Source organism: Rhincodon typus, chromosome 22 (assembly GCF_021869965.1).
Source record: "Rhincodon typus isolate 14 chromosome 22, sRhiTyp1.1, whole genome shotgun sequence".
In the NCBI taxonomy this organism is placed as follows: domain Eukaryota; kingdom Metazoa; phylum Chordata; class Chondrichthyes; order Orectolobiformes; family Rhincodontidae; genus Rhincodon; species Rhincodon typus.
This window is the reverse complement of record NC_063353.1, coordinates 8,838,408-8,853,472: the sequence shown is the minus strand read 5'-3', so window position 1 is coordinate 8,853,472 and position 15,065 is coordinate 8,838,408. Positions and strand designations below refer to the sequence as shown.

Here is a 15,065-nt window from a genome sequence, read left to right as displayed (position 1 = left end):
ATTAACACAGTGTGGAGCTGGAGAAACACAGCAGGCCAGGCAGCATCAGAGGAGCAGGAAAGCCGAGGTTTCGGGTCGGGACCCTTCTTCGACCTGAATTGTCAGCTTTCCTGCTCCTCTGATGCTGCCTGGCCTGCTGTTTTCCTCCAGCTCCACACTGTGTTATCTCTGACTCCAGCATCGGCAGTTCTCGCTATCTCTTTATTTCCATATTGTTGCTTTTGGGTAGAAAAGCAAGGCATAATGGGGAAAGTCTCAAATGCTGGTGATTAAGCCATCAGTGGAATCTTGCAGTGTACATTTCATTATTGTCTCTCTCCATTTTCAGTCATTGTGCAGCGCCATTGATTAGTATTCATGATACAGATTGCTTTTAGTTTTAAGGCTTTACAAGGAAAGCCAGGGCATGAAAATGTTTCAGAAAGCAAATACCTGAAGGAGAAATCAGTGAAGATAGATTAAATTTTAATTAATTTTTAAAGATACCTCTAAAATTTATTCTTCTTCATATGCTTTGTTATAATGCATCTTTTCATTCCCCTCCATGTAACCTTTCCAAATAATTTTCAAAGCAATATTATTTCCACCATCTACAGACTGCAAATCATCATGATCTATTTTCTCACCCGCATCCCCTTTATCCTGGACAGGTTGCACTGACTTCCATGATACAGTAAATTAAAATTTTCATCCTCCCTATCAAAGCCTTTCATACATACTGAGTTCCAACTTTATTTCTTTGCCTCCTCCATCATAGAATGGGGAATGCATCAAGAAAGCATGAGATGCATTACAAGGCTGAATTTGAACAGTTTGGGAGACTTGAGGTGCACCTAGTACCTTATAAAGCTTGGGATGATTGATAGCCTTTGGGGTGTGGTTTAGGTAGATAGAAAAAGGTAGAAGAAGCTACATGCATGGTTTTGATCTTAGAGATTCATTCCTCACACTTGGAATTGCAAATAAGGGTGAAGGGGCAGAGATAAACAGTGTACCGGAAGAGACCGAGGAAGGAGGTTACAGCAAAGAAATCTGCATAAAATCTGAAGGGTGGCGGATAGCAAGAAGAAAATAGAGCGAGGTAAAATGATACTATGTGCTAGTACTCTAAATTGGCATTGAGAAACTCTCCCAAAAACAAAATAAAGTTGGAATTTGAGCTATATTGAGGTGTCCAATCAAATCATTACTTTTGTTCATAGGTTTGAGCGCCTAATGGTACTTACAAAAGCTGCTTTGAAATTTTGACTGCTAATTCCAAAGGGTTGAAGCTTTACAAACTCTTTCATGTACAATGTCAGCAGATGGCACACATTTTCATTTCATTGCTCTGGGCTGGTTTTTAAACTGGGTCACAGATGAAAGGATATTGGGCCATTTGTGAATACTTTTGCTAATTTATCTTCTGAGACATCATTGAAATACACAAACTTTGCACATCTTGTTTCCCTTTCTTGTATTGTACAACTCATTCAGCCAATATCTTCACTTCCACAGGAATCCTTTTGATTTTTAATGCTTCTTTTAATGTTGCAGATTTTAGTTCTAAATTCCCATCAGCAAAAGCCCAGTTGATAATGCATCCATGGTATTACAAATTGGATGCTCACTTTTCTATTATAAAATAATACCAAAGTAAAATTACATTTAGAAAGGAGGAAACTTCAAGTAAATCAGTCACATTGTGATAATACAACTTTCTAAAACTGAAGAGCCTGTATTTTCCCCAATGCTGTCATCCAAATCTTCCTGCGCACACTTGTCTTCCTTACTTTTAGATAGTCAACCTCACTTATCAAAATATACGTTGCAAGACCTCACAGTGCATTTACCTATTATTTTGACGCAGAGAATAACAGAAGAATTAAATGTCAGATTTCCACAGTTGTGAGATTAGAATGAAAAGATCAAAATAACAATTAGGAAAAGTTCTTCTTTGCATTGAGGAGCTAATCATTGTTGCAGTAGATGTTAGGCTTGCCACAAAATTAAGGCAGGAGTAATAGCAATTGGAATTCTTTGTTGAAGACTTTTGTATTTTTTTTAACAGTAAACTGAATTCAAGCCTTTTATATCTTGGGTTATAGCTTGACTGGTTCAATCAGTATTGCTCTCTGTAAATCACTACTTTAATACTCCCGTCATCTGTCCTTAATTTAAAGAGGAGCTTAATTATTTGAGAAAAGCAAATACCGACTAACTTATAAATCGAGCAGCATTGTTGATGGTGGCAGTCTTTAATTTATTTTCTGTTTTTGTTGTCTCCTCAGGATGCCTTACCCAGTAAGAGAATGTATCAGAAACTCAAGAGGCATTACAGAAGTTATAATAGCCAATCAAGAAATGGCAGAGATGTTAAATATTTTTCTGTCTTCATGTAAGAAAATGTGAAGAACATATAGGAAATACTGGAGAATCAGGGATCTAATGAGAGTGAGAAACAGAAAATAATTAATGTTAGTAATGAAAAAGTACTGGAGAAGTTAATTGCAAAAAATAGCAAAATTGAAAAATCCTCTGAACCTCACAGCCCACATCTTAATAGGTTAAAAGAGGCAGCTTTAGACATGATGTATGTGTTGGTTTTGATCCTCTAGAAATCTGTAGGTGCTAGAATGATTCCAGTGGTTTGGAAGGCAGAAAATGTGATCCCGCTGATCAAGAGAAGGGAAAATAATTTAATACATGTTTTTAACGTGACAGCAGGGGGAGAAGTGGTACTATGGCAAAGTCACTCTCATATGAAAGGGAAATTGAGTTTGACTGATCTTTTAGAGTTTTTTTGAGGGACTTAGTTGATCTAGTCCATTTGCTTTTTCAGAAAGCTTACAGGAAGGTTGCAACTCAGACATAGGTTCAATGGATTGAGAAATGGTTCAAAGTCCGAGAACATGGAGTAAAAGTAAATGTGATTTTCAGGATGCCACACTAGTGTAGTTGCACAATAATCAGTACTTAAGACTCAGTTATTTCAATGACTGGATTATTGATTGAGGAAGAAAGTAGTAGAAATCAAATTGTGAAATTATATACTTCAGTAGGAAGAATGGGTTTTTAAACAAAGAAAATTAGAGACAAGGAAATGTTTAGACTTAACGATTTCAATGTTCTTTGTGCATGAATTACAAAGTTACACAGTGTAGCAAGTATGTGGGAAGGCAAATGACATGCTTGCCTTTATTGCAATGGTTACAAATAACAATAGTAAGGAAAGTCTTGCTGCAATTATATAGGGTTTAGATAACACCAAACCTGGAGTTCCGTTTAACCTCTTTACCAAATGAAGGATATGTTTGCCTTAGAGGGGGTACAATGAAAGTTCATTAAATTGATTCTTGCAATAGAAGCATTGACTCATGAGGAGATAATGAGAAGGATCAACCTTCAGTCTCTCCAGTTTAGCATGGCAAATAGCCTCAATGAAAGATACACCACACTTAGAAGGTTTGATAGGGTAGATGCTGAAGGGGTTTTCCCCTTAGCTTAAGTCTATAACCCTAGTTACATTGTAATGCAGGTCGCATTATGTACTGGAAGGTTAAGTACTAATGGATGAGAGAGGATTTTTTTTCCACTTCTTTCAATTATTGCAGTTAGAATTATTGACCTGGGACATGCACTGATAACATGGATATACTGGTAGCACAGTAATGTACTTCCCTCTGAGCTACAAATTATCAAGTGTTATCAAGTACCAATATTGCACGTACTTGTACCAGAATAGATTTTATGTTTCCTCACCAAAATGCAAATCATAAAATTTGTTAGGAAACCTACAATAATACAATCTGTGAATCACATGATTGCTTCTCTGTAGGCTACAGATAACTTACAAGTATATATTACAAGTCTAGTCACATGCAGGTTCTTGCAGCCTACCAAAAATTACATCTGGCTAATCATGTAAACATTGCCTATCAGTTTGCTTTTGATTCAAAGTTGTCATTTTGTCTAAGCTATACTCTGCAATGAAATGATGAGCTTTCAACAAACTTCCTCAGTGCCATCCCAACAAAAACTTTGCAAGTCCAAATAAGTAATCCTTCCCTCATTATTGTGTCTCCTGATCTGTCAAAGTGGAGGTACATAAAGGAATTCAGCTGGCATCAAAAAACTGCAAGTATGTATGATGGGTGGTGAGGTGTTGAAACCAATGTTAGACAAGGCTGAAATTTTCAAATTCTTTCTTCAAGAATTAGTATATTAATGTTGTAAAGAAGACCTGGAACCTTTTTAAGATAGCATCATATTACAATTTTTAAAAAAATGAAAGTGGTAGTTCTGTCTTAACACTAAGCAATCAAACTGTGGACAAAAGTTCTATGCGTCAATTGTTTAGAATGACAAGCATTCTATGCCATTGACAAAAGTTTGTCTTCATTCAATATTGGGAAATGACTCTTCGTTTTAATTAAATCATGAGAGGCACATTGTGTACTTGCCTTTGTTTCAGGATCTATGGGCTTGTTCACTCTGCTCTGATAACAGCTCAAAGACTGACCACCGCCTGCAATAATGAGTGACTTGGTGGTTAGGAGTTTATACTGATTAGAGCTTTATGTAATTGACAGCTTGTGACAGTAATATCACTTTGCAAAACTCTCTTGACAGCCTACATATTGCCTTGAATCAGTCTTTCGAACTCTCACCTGCATAGCTATCATTAGTTAGACCTGGCCTAACTAAGGACATTAGACTTATGTGACTTTAAGGGCCTATATTTAGAGTGAAAGTTGGTTGCATTTTTTAAATATTGAGAAGTGTACGGTCTGTTTGCTTATTTAAAGCCACTTAGTGGTTCAAAGCCTGTCTGTCAAGTTGATAAGCATGTTTATGCAGTGTACTGCAGTGGACAGAACAGAGAATTCACATGCTGTATGTGATATATGTGCTCAGTTACAGTACATCCTAAGGGTTTACTATTATGATCCCCAAGTGGCTATACAAATATAATGGGGTAGTTGAAGCACAACAGCCTCTCCAAGGTGAAAGATTCCATGTGCAAGCTCTTGCCATCGTCCTCACTCTGAGAGACTCCTAGAGGCTGTGTAATTAATCACCCAAAAATCAGATATGAAAGGGTGTATTTCAACACTCTACGTGTGACTAGGCCACAGGAATATCTATTGAATTAATTCATCAAACACAACTGAATTCTTTAAGGCACTAGACCACCTGTAACTCCAATGTCATCAAGTTCCAGTATAGGGCAGATTCCCTCAACCCAGATGCAGAAGCTGGGACTGCTCTGAGATGTGGGAGTAGCAGAAAGAAGAAAACCTTCTGAGGCACATTGGTAATATACAATGCATGCCTAGTATTGAAATTAATAACAAAAATTAAAGGAAGTTCCTCATCACTTAAGGAAGAGAGCCTGGGGGCAATTAATCCAAGAAGTAGTCAAGAATAATTTCCTCTCCTGAAAGAAAATATATAATTCTGGATAGTGACTAGCAGAAAAATACTAAATGTTTGCTTCCCATGGAAAGAGCTTGCATATGGAATATTTTACCTTGCACCACACCATTGGCACTGGTCACACTTCATTGTTTAGAATTGCTCACTTCTGTAAATAAATTGAAAATTGTATGCATCATCTGTTTGTTCAAGTCTCTGTACAGCTTCAAATGCAATCAGCAAACAAGGAAGGCACTCATCCTTGTATCCATGTACCAAGATATGAAGTGAGCAGCTGCTGCACCACATATAGGGAATGGGTAAATCACAGGTGACTGTGACCTCAGTAACCAGACTCCATCTCTCCATGTGCACAGGCACTGCCATCATATCAAAGGCATTAGTGGGTTTCAGTCTTGATCTTGTATGAGATGGTCTGCAATGACTGGAGCATTGTACATGATGAGTCAATGTAAAAGGGTTAGCAGAGATTCCATGCCTTCTGGTATGTTTCCTCTGCAGGGTATAGGTGAGTAGGTGAACATCCAAACACCAGCCTCCCCTCCTTAGTGGCCCATCCTGTCAACAGCACAGGTGTCGCTCCTCACCAAGTCCCCAGCCAAACCCTCTATTTGAGTCTGCAGCTGCTCACTTCCACCACTACCCCTCTCATCCCAGGCTTATGCGGATATAGTAATATATTGTCCTCTGGATCACCCGATTGCTGCTCACTGTCAATGAAAGTACCCTCCCCTTTTCTACATGACTCCTTTCCCACCCAAGCGCTATTGACACCCTGCCCCTTGCATCCAGAGTTGCCCTTCTTTACAACTGTCATTCCCTCTGCATCCAACCCTTTAGCCCTGTTTATCCATGACTACATTCCGTAGCCTCCCTACTGCAGCACAAGGCATCGCCAACCCAAACTTGACTTACAGACCACACACCCCAAACGTTGGACTGGCTGTGGCCCACCCCATTGAGATATGTAACTGAGAGAACCTTTCTGATGTTTATATACCCCTGACTGTGTTACAGAAGCTGTCCAGACTGGTTGCATTTCACATACCAGTCTGGTCATGACCCATTACCCCGACTGCAGAGGTACAGATCCCCTGACTGATAACACCCCGACTCAATACCAGATCATCACTAATCCCCGGGACTGATCTTGGAAGCTGACTTAAGGGTACTTCCCTGGTTTTCGGTGAGGATAACTCCCCTTGGACTTTGAGACGTGTGTTTGCTTGTAGCACAACAGTGTGTGTACTGCTTACACACAGGGTAGGTATGAGATTGACATAACAGTGTGCTCTCTGTTAAGATGTCCGCACCCCCTTGATGGCCAATAAGAGAAGCTGCATTCCCTTGTGTTTGCACCAGGATGCAAGTCATGATGGAATCATTGTGAACCTTTAGGCTTTGCTTGAGGGGCCACTGTGCGAAAAAGTAAGGAAAGGATGCAGTTAGCATGCAGATAGGCGCTAAGTGAGTGAGCAGCCCTGAGATGCAGCCTGGCCCATTCCCTGAATTGGTTGCCTGTCCCTGCTCACAAAATGTTCTTGCAGCAGCATGACTATGATAGTTGCCAATGCGCTCCAAAGTGCAGCATTAAAGCTCAGCAGCATTGTGCAGATGATCAGAAATGTGTCACATGGTGCAGAGAGACTGGTACACATCAGATGCCTGTGGAGTGTGCCCTGAAATGGTGTTGGGTGACCAAGATGGATGAATTTGTGTTATAAGGAAGAACAGAATAATATTGTACTAAACAAGCCAGACATCAAGTATCATTGTCGTGAAAGGTATTGGTGTAGGAATCAAACACCATCATTCCTTTTTTTTTTGGATGTTACCTTTGAGGTGACAAATTTTTAGTCATGTTTTCCTGAGCTTAATAACCACTATAAACTGTGATTTTTAGTCCTTCCTTCCTTTGGAAATTTTCATGCTAATTCCAGTTGGAGGACCCAATTTGAAACTGAGTGAAACACTATCCCTACTTTGTCCAGTTCCTCCTGAAACCATCACCAAGTACACCACTGTTAGGAGTGATCCTCAGTTGGCCTCCTTCATCAACCTCTCCCTTTCATCTCTCTCTCCCTTTCCAGAGCCTACGTGCAACCATGCTTGACACCAAAACTGATGTAACTGGTCAGCTCCTTAGTGACAGGCAGATTTGGTATCCACAACTCCCAACTTCAGTGCAAATGAAGCTCAAGGCCCAATTTCAGTAGGACTTCTATCTTTGATAATGCATTGGGATTGCACCAACAATGTTATGCCCAAAACAGTCAAAGGCTGAATTTCTCTCTCGTTCTATCAAATTCAGTTCAATGACTTATCATGTTTAATATCAAAAATCATGTACAACATTTGAGAAAATGAGTAGGAAGTACTTTAAAGGGTGCATTTACTCTCCTGTTTGTGTGAATCAATTTGTTTTGTCCACATGCTGTGGTTATAACATACACATATCAAAGTTATTGTATGGGCCTAACATGGGAGGAATATTCCTTTGTTTTGTTCAGGCCTTAACATTCTGATTCGTACCGTACAGGACAAGCATGGAGGTGGAATCAATTCTCATAGATGCTAACTTTGTATCGCAAACATGTCATGTTTATTTTGTCAGTCTCACTAGGTGCATTTCTTTAACTGTCAATAATTTGAACCTTAATGCTTTTACAACATTCCCACGGAGACCAAAAAACAACCGGAATGTCACAAATTATTCCAGTTCTTCTGCAATTCCGTACACCTCGAGACACTCCATTATACAATAACATCAGTGCCTTAATCAAACAAAATATAGCTACACATTTTAACAGTATAAACACCATCAGTAACATTTAGACACCTTTGACCTGGCTGTGGTTCCAATGAAAGTTCACTGACTTGAAAAGTTTACTCTGTTCCTTTCTCTACAGATGCTGCTTGATCTGTTGAGTATTGCCAGCAATTTCTGTTTTTATCTTACTATGCTCAGTCCTAATATGATCACCAGAATGACTTAAATGTACCTTATTCAAAAAAAAAGTTTGAGTAATTTCTTTATCACATACCTGTAGCTTTGGTTTCAGTGAGAGTTTGTAGTGAAATCTGTCAAATGTTTTTTGGAAAAAAAACAAAAAGATGCTGCAGTATTTTCTTTTGAAATTTGTTTCTTTCTTTCAAAATGAAATACATTATCAGAAAAAGTGAATGGTCTGATAATCTGACAAAACATCATCAAATTTGACTTACCACTTACTGGAATCAGTGATAGGTTACTGTAATATGCTTTTTCAACAGCATGGGTGAATATAGATGTGTAGGAATCAATTTATCTTATCAGCAGCTTTTCAAGGGAGTTGTCTCATGAAAAGTATCTCATCAAGGGAGTTCTGAGACAAACTGAAATGGATAAATCAAGTTGGGGACCATCACTAAACGTATTTCCTGGTAGGGAACAATTTTGAAATGTCAAAATCACTTTTGTTTATATATTACTATTATCTCAGTTAAAAAGAATCATAGATTTACTCCTAAGTACTGATTTTAATAATTAATATAACTCATGCATATATGCATGCAGGATTCATAAGGAAAGGTCTGAGTAATCTAGATCACAGTTTGAGGTAAATTCAGGATTGATTCAGAAGAGAAATTGTTTTTTTAAGATATATTGCCATGCAATGGCATCAATGATGGTTGAATGTTTCTGTTTTAGAGTCTTGGCGAATATTTTTAAACAGTAATTTCTCCTGAGTTTTTCTGGGAGCCCAGCAAGACTCACAGGGGAATAAGATCAAGAATTTTTTATGTGCCATGAGAAAGATTGTTAATTTGGAAAGGGTACTGTTTGTAATTCAAGTCAACAAATGACTGGTTCAACAAGTTATGAGGTGTGACTCTTAATGGATATAGCCTGCTTAAGTCACCCTTTGCCCTCTTATATTTCTACTATCGTGTTTAAAGTATTGCATTGCTGTTGATAATGGGCATGTCCTTCATGTTGTTTGTGTTTTTGGATTTTTTCTCTATTTATATGCAGCATCAAGCTAAATAAAACAAAGGGGTCTGTTGTCACAGCAAGATAATTTACTTATAGAATTCAATGCTTGACAGTAAGCTATTGGTTTTCCTGAGGTTTACTTCCTGGCTTCAACTGAAATTGCCTACCGATGCCAATAGATGGAGCACTGGACTTGTGAGCAACGTGCCATTTTACAAATGGGGCCTGAATTAGGTTGGTTTTAATAAGTGGCATTACCATGAGCAAAAACTGTGGAAGATCAATAACAGCAGATCTTCAGATGTCTAGCATGAAACTAGTAGTCCTGGAAGGAAAAACAGCACGCCAAGAAGATGACACAGTGTGGAGCTGGAGGAACACAGCAGGCCAGGCAGCGTCAGAGGAGCAGGAAAGCTGACATTTCGGGTCGGGACCTTCTTCGACCTGAATCATCAGCTTTCCTGCTCCTCTGATGCTTCCTGGCCTACTGTGTTCCTCCAGCTCCACACTGTGTTATCTCAGACTCCAGCATCGGCAGTTCTTACTATCTCCATACCAAGAAGATAGTTCCCTGTAAACTAAAACAAAAATGCAAAAGGTAGCAGTTGCAATATTGTGCAAAGTCAAGTGATTTGCAAGTGTGGTATAATGGGCTAAAGCTTAATTATTGAGTTGCAAGAAAGTAATTCAACAAACATGTTAAGAAAATGACACAAACGGAAACTGCTACATTGCGCAGTGCAGGCAGTTCATGCAACCAACAGTAGGTGGGTGGGGATAAAATCTACATGGTCATAGTACAGGCTGTACAGTACAGTAGGGATCCTGCTACTGAACACATCTCAACAGGAACTGATTGGGGTTGTTCCTACGAACTCTACATATTTGCATATCTGTGTGTCAGTGTACACACATATAGTGGTCATGTGTTTTAGCATTAGATGGAAGAACTTGGATATCTATAGCACCCTTCCCAATCTCAGAACTTTCCAAAACACTCCATAACCAAAGGATTGAAATAAAGAAAATGAGGGTGGTCTACTTTTGCCTTTTTCCCTTTCAACCAGAAGACAGCCATCTCTAATGCACTCGCCATATGAAACTTAAATTCAGGTACAGAGCCCTTTTCCCTACCTGTGGAGAGGGCAAGACTGGGATTTGGGAAAGTCAGGCTTTGAGTAGGTTGGAGAATTGAGAGAGACTGTGAAATGAGTGGTCAGGGGGAGATGGAGACCAAGAACTGCAAGATCAGGACTTGTGTGGATTGGAGAGAGGGATACGTTTGGTGTAGGGCCCAGAAATTTCAACAGTATTGGAAGCAGCAACATGGTAATCAGGGGGAGGAGCAGCCAATAAAGGGGTGAGTGAAAGCCAGAAACATTACTCTGGGTAAAGAGTGGAAAAAGCTTGTGAATCAGTGAGTGAATGGGTTAACAGGAGTACAGAGACTGATGAGTCTCAGAGAAGAACCAAAGGGAAAATGAAAGCCTTGCATTTCTCAGCTGCTTCATAGCAGCAGTTGGTGTGAAACTATGAGCAAAGATGCCAAACTACAGGAGACCAATCTTTATAATGTAAATGCACTAACATCTGCAGACACAACATTGATCAGAAAATCTCACGATCAAACCACCAACCACAGTCGGTAAGCTTTGTTACTACTATTTTTGTGAGGAAAGGGCCAAATGAAAGCCAAACTCTTCCATTTGGAAAGACAAGAGTTGGAGGGGGAATGGTCACAGAGCGGAAGAGGCCCATTGTGACTGTGTTGGTCATCAAGCATCTGTATATTCTAGTTACATTTTCCAGCACTTGGCCCATAGCCTTGTATGCTAGTGTTTCAAATGATCATCTAAATATTTCTTAAATGTTGTGATGGTTCCTACCTCTACCCTCTTCCTGCAATCACTCCCAGATACTCATCACACTTTTTCGGTAAAAAAGAATGCTTTCTTAAATCATATCCAAACCTCCTGCTCTCCATCTTAAAAGTCATAGTTATTCACAACAGATTCTTTCTATCTACCCTATCTATGCCCCTCATAATTTTGGACACTACATTCAGGAACCTCCCCCCCCACCTTCACTGCATTAGAAAAATGACCCTGGCCCATCTAGTCTCTCTCCATACCTGAGTGACTTTGGCCAATCAACATCTTGATGAATCTCCTCTGCACCTTCTCTGGTGCAACGACATCCTCCCTACAATGTGGCGACCAGAACTGCACACAGTACTCTCAACAACATTATGTACAGCTTCATCATAACCTCCTTGTTCTTGTATTCAATACCCTGAGTAATAATGACACATATCCCATATGTCTTCATACTCACTTTATCTACCTGTCCTGCTGTCTTTAAGGATCTGCAGACATGCACACCAGGGCCCCTCTGATCTTCTGTACATCCTGGAGCGATACCATTCAACACAGAGTCATACTGAATGGAAACAGACCCTTCAGTCCAATTTGTTCATGCCAACCAGACATCCCAATCTGACCTAGTCCTATTTTGCGAGCACATAGCCCTTATTCCTCTAAACCGTTCCTATTTGTATACCAATCCAGATGCCTTTTAAATGTTGTTATTGTACCCACTTCCACCACTTCCTCTGATAGCTCATTCCATACACTCTGCGTGAAAAAGTCACACCCCAGGTCCTCTTGAAATCTTTCCCCTCTCATTTTAAACCTATGCCCTTTAGTTTTGGACTCCACCACCCTAGAAAAAAGTCATTTGCCATTCACCCTATCCATGCCCCTCATGATTTTATAAACCCTTCAGTCTCTGATGCTCTACCAAATAAAGACCCAGCCTATTCAGCCTCTCCCTATAACTGAAACCCTCCAATCCCAGCACCATCCTTGTAAATCTTTCCTGCACCCTCTCAAGTTTAAGAATATCTTTTCTATAGAAGGGCGACCAGAATTATACACAGTATTCTAAAGGTGACCTCACCAACGTCTTGTACAGCCACAACATGATATCCGAACTCCTATAATCCATGTTCTGACCAAGGAAGGCAAGCATGCCAAACACCTTTTCACCTCTGACTCCACTTTTAAAAAACCGCACACCTGCACCCCTAGGTCTCTTTGTTCGGTAAGGGCCCTAGTCTTGAGAGAACTTCAAAATGCATCACCTCAACTCTTCAGGTTTAAATTCTATTTGCCAATGTTCAACCCATTTATATTGTCTTGTAATCTAAGGCTTTCCTTCTCAGCATTTAACACACCATCAATTCTCACATCTTTTCTATCACGTATCTCTGAAACCTTAATTCACATTTGTGATCAAGTCAGGAGCTGCATTTCTGTAATTTGCTCCTTATTGGTCTTCCCATATCTGGAGACTACTGCAGCTGCCTGAACACTGTGACCTCTGCTCTACTAATACAATGACTCTGTTGTTACTATTTCTATCAGTCTCTGGTCGTCAAGATCGTTTCTCTCACCTTCATGGCCTCAACCTCCTCGACACTATGATTTCCTCTCACTATGTGATATTTCATTCAGTGTCTGCTGCTTAAATACTGGAGTATAACGAGTACATTTCAAAAGCACTTTATTGGCTGCAAAGCTCTCTGGGGATATCTGGGGTCACGCAGGATGCTATATAAATGATTTTTTTTTCTTTTACTTCTTATTCCCCAATACTTCTCCAAATGTCAGTGAACTCACTTTGTTGTTTATGTCACTGTTCTTGAGAGAGTCTCACTTCATTGCCAGTTCAGCATATCGCTCCCTAGTGTCCCAGCCATTACTTTTCCCATCAACATATAAAACAAATTATCTGGTCTTTATCACATTGCTGTTTGAGGTTGCTATGTGCAAATTTGCTGTTGCACTTCCTACACTACAACAATGGCCACACTTTACAAAAACATCCTTCATTGGCTGCAAAGTGCTTTGAATTGTGTGGTGATCAGGAAAAGTGCCATAAATTGGAAATGTAAGTCTTTTCTTTAAAATTTGTTTGTTCCTCTTGAGCAGCATCCACTTTCTAAGGGATTTGGAAACATCAGTGTAATTAGACTGGACTCTGTGCTCGAGATAGGATCTGACCAAAACCCTCAGTGGTAACAAGGTTATCTCTATCAGTTCTGATGAAAGGTTACAGAGCTGAAAAAGTTAAGTCTATTTCTCTATCGACAGCCTGACTTACTGGATATTTCCAATAATTTGTTTTGATTTCAGATTTTCAACATCCACAATGCAAGTATTCTTCTTTTGCAATCTCAGCCAGTCTATCTTCATTCAGCATGGTATTTACAATTTCATAGCTCTGAAGAAGGGTCACTGCTTTCTCTCCACAGTTGCTGCCACATTTATTGAGATTCTTCAGCAATTTCTGTTTTTGTTTCAGATTTATATTTAAAACTGCTTGAGAGCACTGGGTTCACTAATTTATGGTGTTGACAGAATAAATACAGAATTTATCTGATCAACACTTTCAGTTTAATATTTCTTTTCAATATAATTTCCATTCAGTTAGCTTCATCTTTTGCATTAATTGTCCTATCCTGATTACTTTTTAAGAGACCAAAAAGTGCAGATAGTGAACATATAAAACTGTTTCAATAGCATCTCTGCAAAAAAAAAGGTTAACGTTTTAGGTTTGTAAAATTATATCTTCCATCTTCTGATGGAATAAATCCAGATAGTAAAGGAAGCTATAAAGAGGACATTAGGAGGCCCACAAAGGAATCTAAGTAGGTTGATGGTCAGCAAGATCTAGTGAATAAAGTACAATGTGGGAATACATGAAATTTTTTCATTTTGGTAAGATAAGAATGGTGAGCCCTGGGATGCAGAGGGCTCTGGGTGTCCTCATGCATGAATCACAAGATTAGTATGCAGGTACAGCAAGTAAAAATTAAGAAAGTTAATAGAATTGTAAATGTATTGCAAAGAAAATTGGATGCAAAATGTGGAAGGGTACACTTCAGTTATATAGGACAGTCAGACTGCATTTGCAGTACTGTGCACAGTATCAGTCAGCTTATTTTAAGGAAGGATGTAAATGCATTAGAAGCAATTAAGAGAAGGTTTACCTGAAATGTCTTATCAGGAAAGGTTGGACAGGCTAATTTGTATCTAAGATAACAAGGTGTAGAGCTGGATGAACACAGCAGGCCAAGCAGCATCAGAGAAACAGGAAGGCTGACGTTTCGGGCCTAGACCCTTTGTATCTACTTGAGTTTAGAACAGTAAGAGACAACTTGATTGAAACATGCAGATCCCGAATGAGAGTTCTTGTGGTGCAATGGTAGTGTCCTTGTTTCTGACCTAAGTGTCTGGATTCAAATCCCATCTGCTTCAGAAGTGAGTAATCACATCTTTGAACAGAAAATATCTATAAAACCCTGAGGAGTTTTCAGAGTGGATGTGGATAGGATATTTCTTCTTACAGAACTTGAGGTCACTGTTTAAAAATAAGGCATTGGCCATTTATAACACAGATGAGGCAGAATGTTTTTTTCCCCCTCCTCCAAGGGTGGAGTCTGTTTGGAACTTCTTGAAAAGTTGTTGGGAACAGTGTCCTTGAATACGTTTAAGGCAGAGGTGCATAGATTCTTGTTAAATGAAGGAGGTGAAAGTTTATCAGGGCTAGGTGGAAATGTGGGTTTGAGGTTACCATCAGATCCACCATGACCTTGTTGAATGGCAGA

At 39.3% G+C, this 15,065-nt stretch overlaps 1 long non-coding RNA gene across 2 annotated transcripts; it reads right to left on the bottom strand.

Annotated features, from left to right (window-relative positions):
- Positions 1-132: 132 nt before the first annotated feature.
- LOC125485784 lies at positions 133-14,485 on the bottom strand. 2 transcript variants are annotated; one of them, XR_007264490.1, is made up of 4 exons: positions 14,448-14,485; positions 8,644-8,838; positions 8,463-8,499; positions 133-432 (listed from the first exon to the last, which is right to left on the bottom strand). It is a non-coding gene; the product is annotated as an uncharacterized LOC125485784 (long non-coding RNA). The 2 variants fall into 2 exon arrangements; XR_007264489.1 differs by lacking the exon at positions 14,448-14,485 and having other exon boundaries at positions 8,644-9,839.
- Positions 14,486-15,065: the final 580 nt, after the last annotated feature.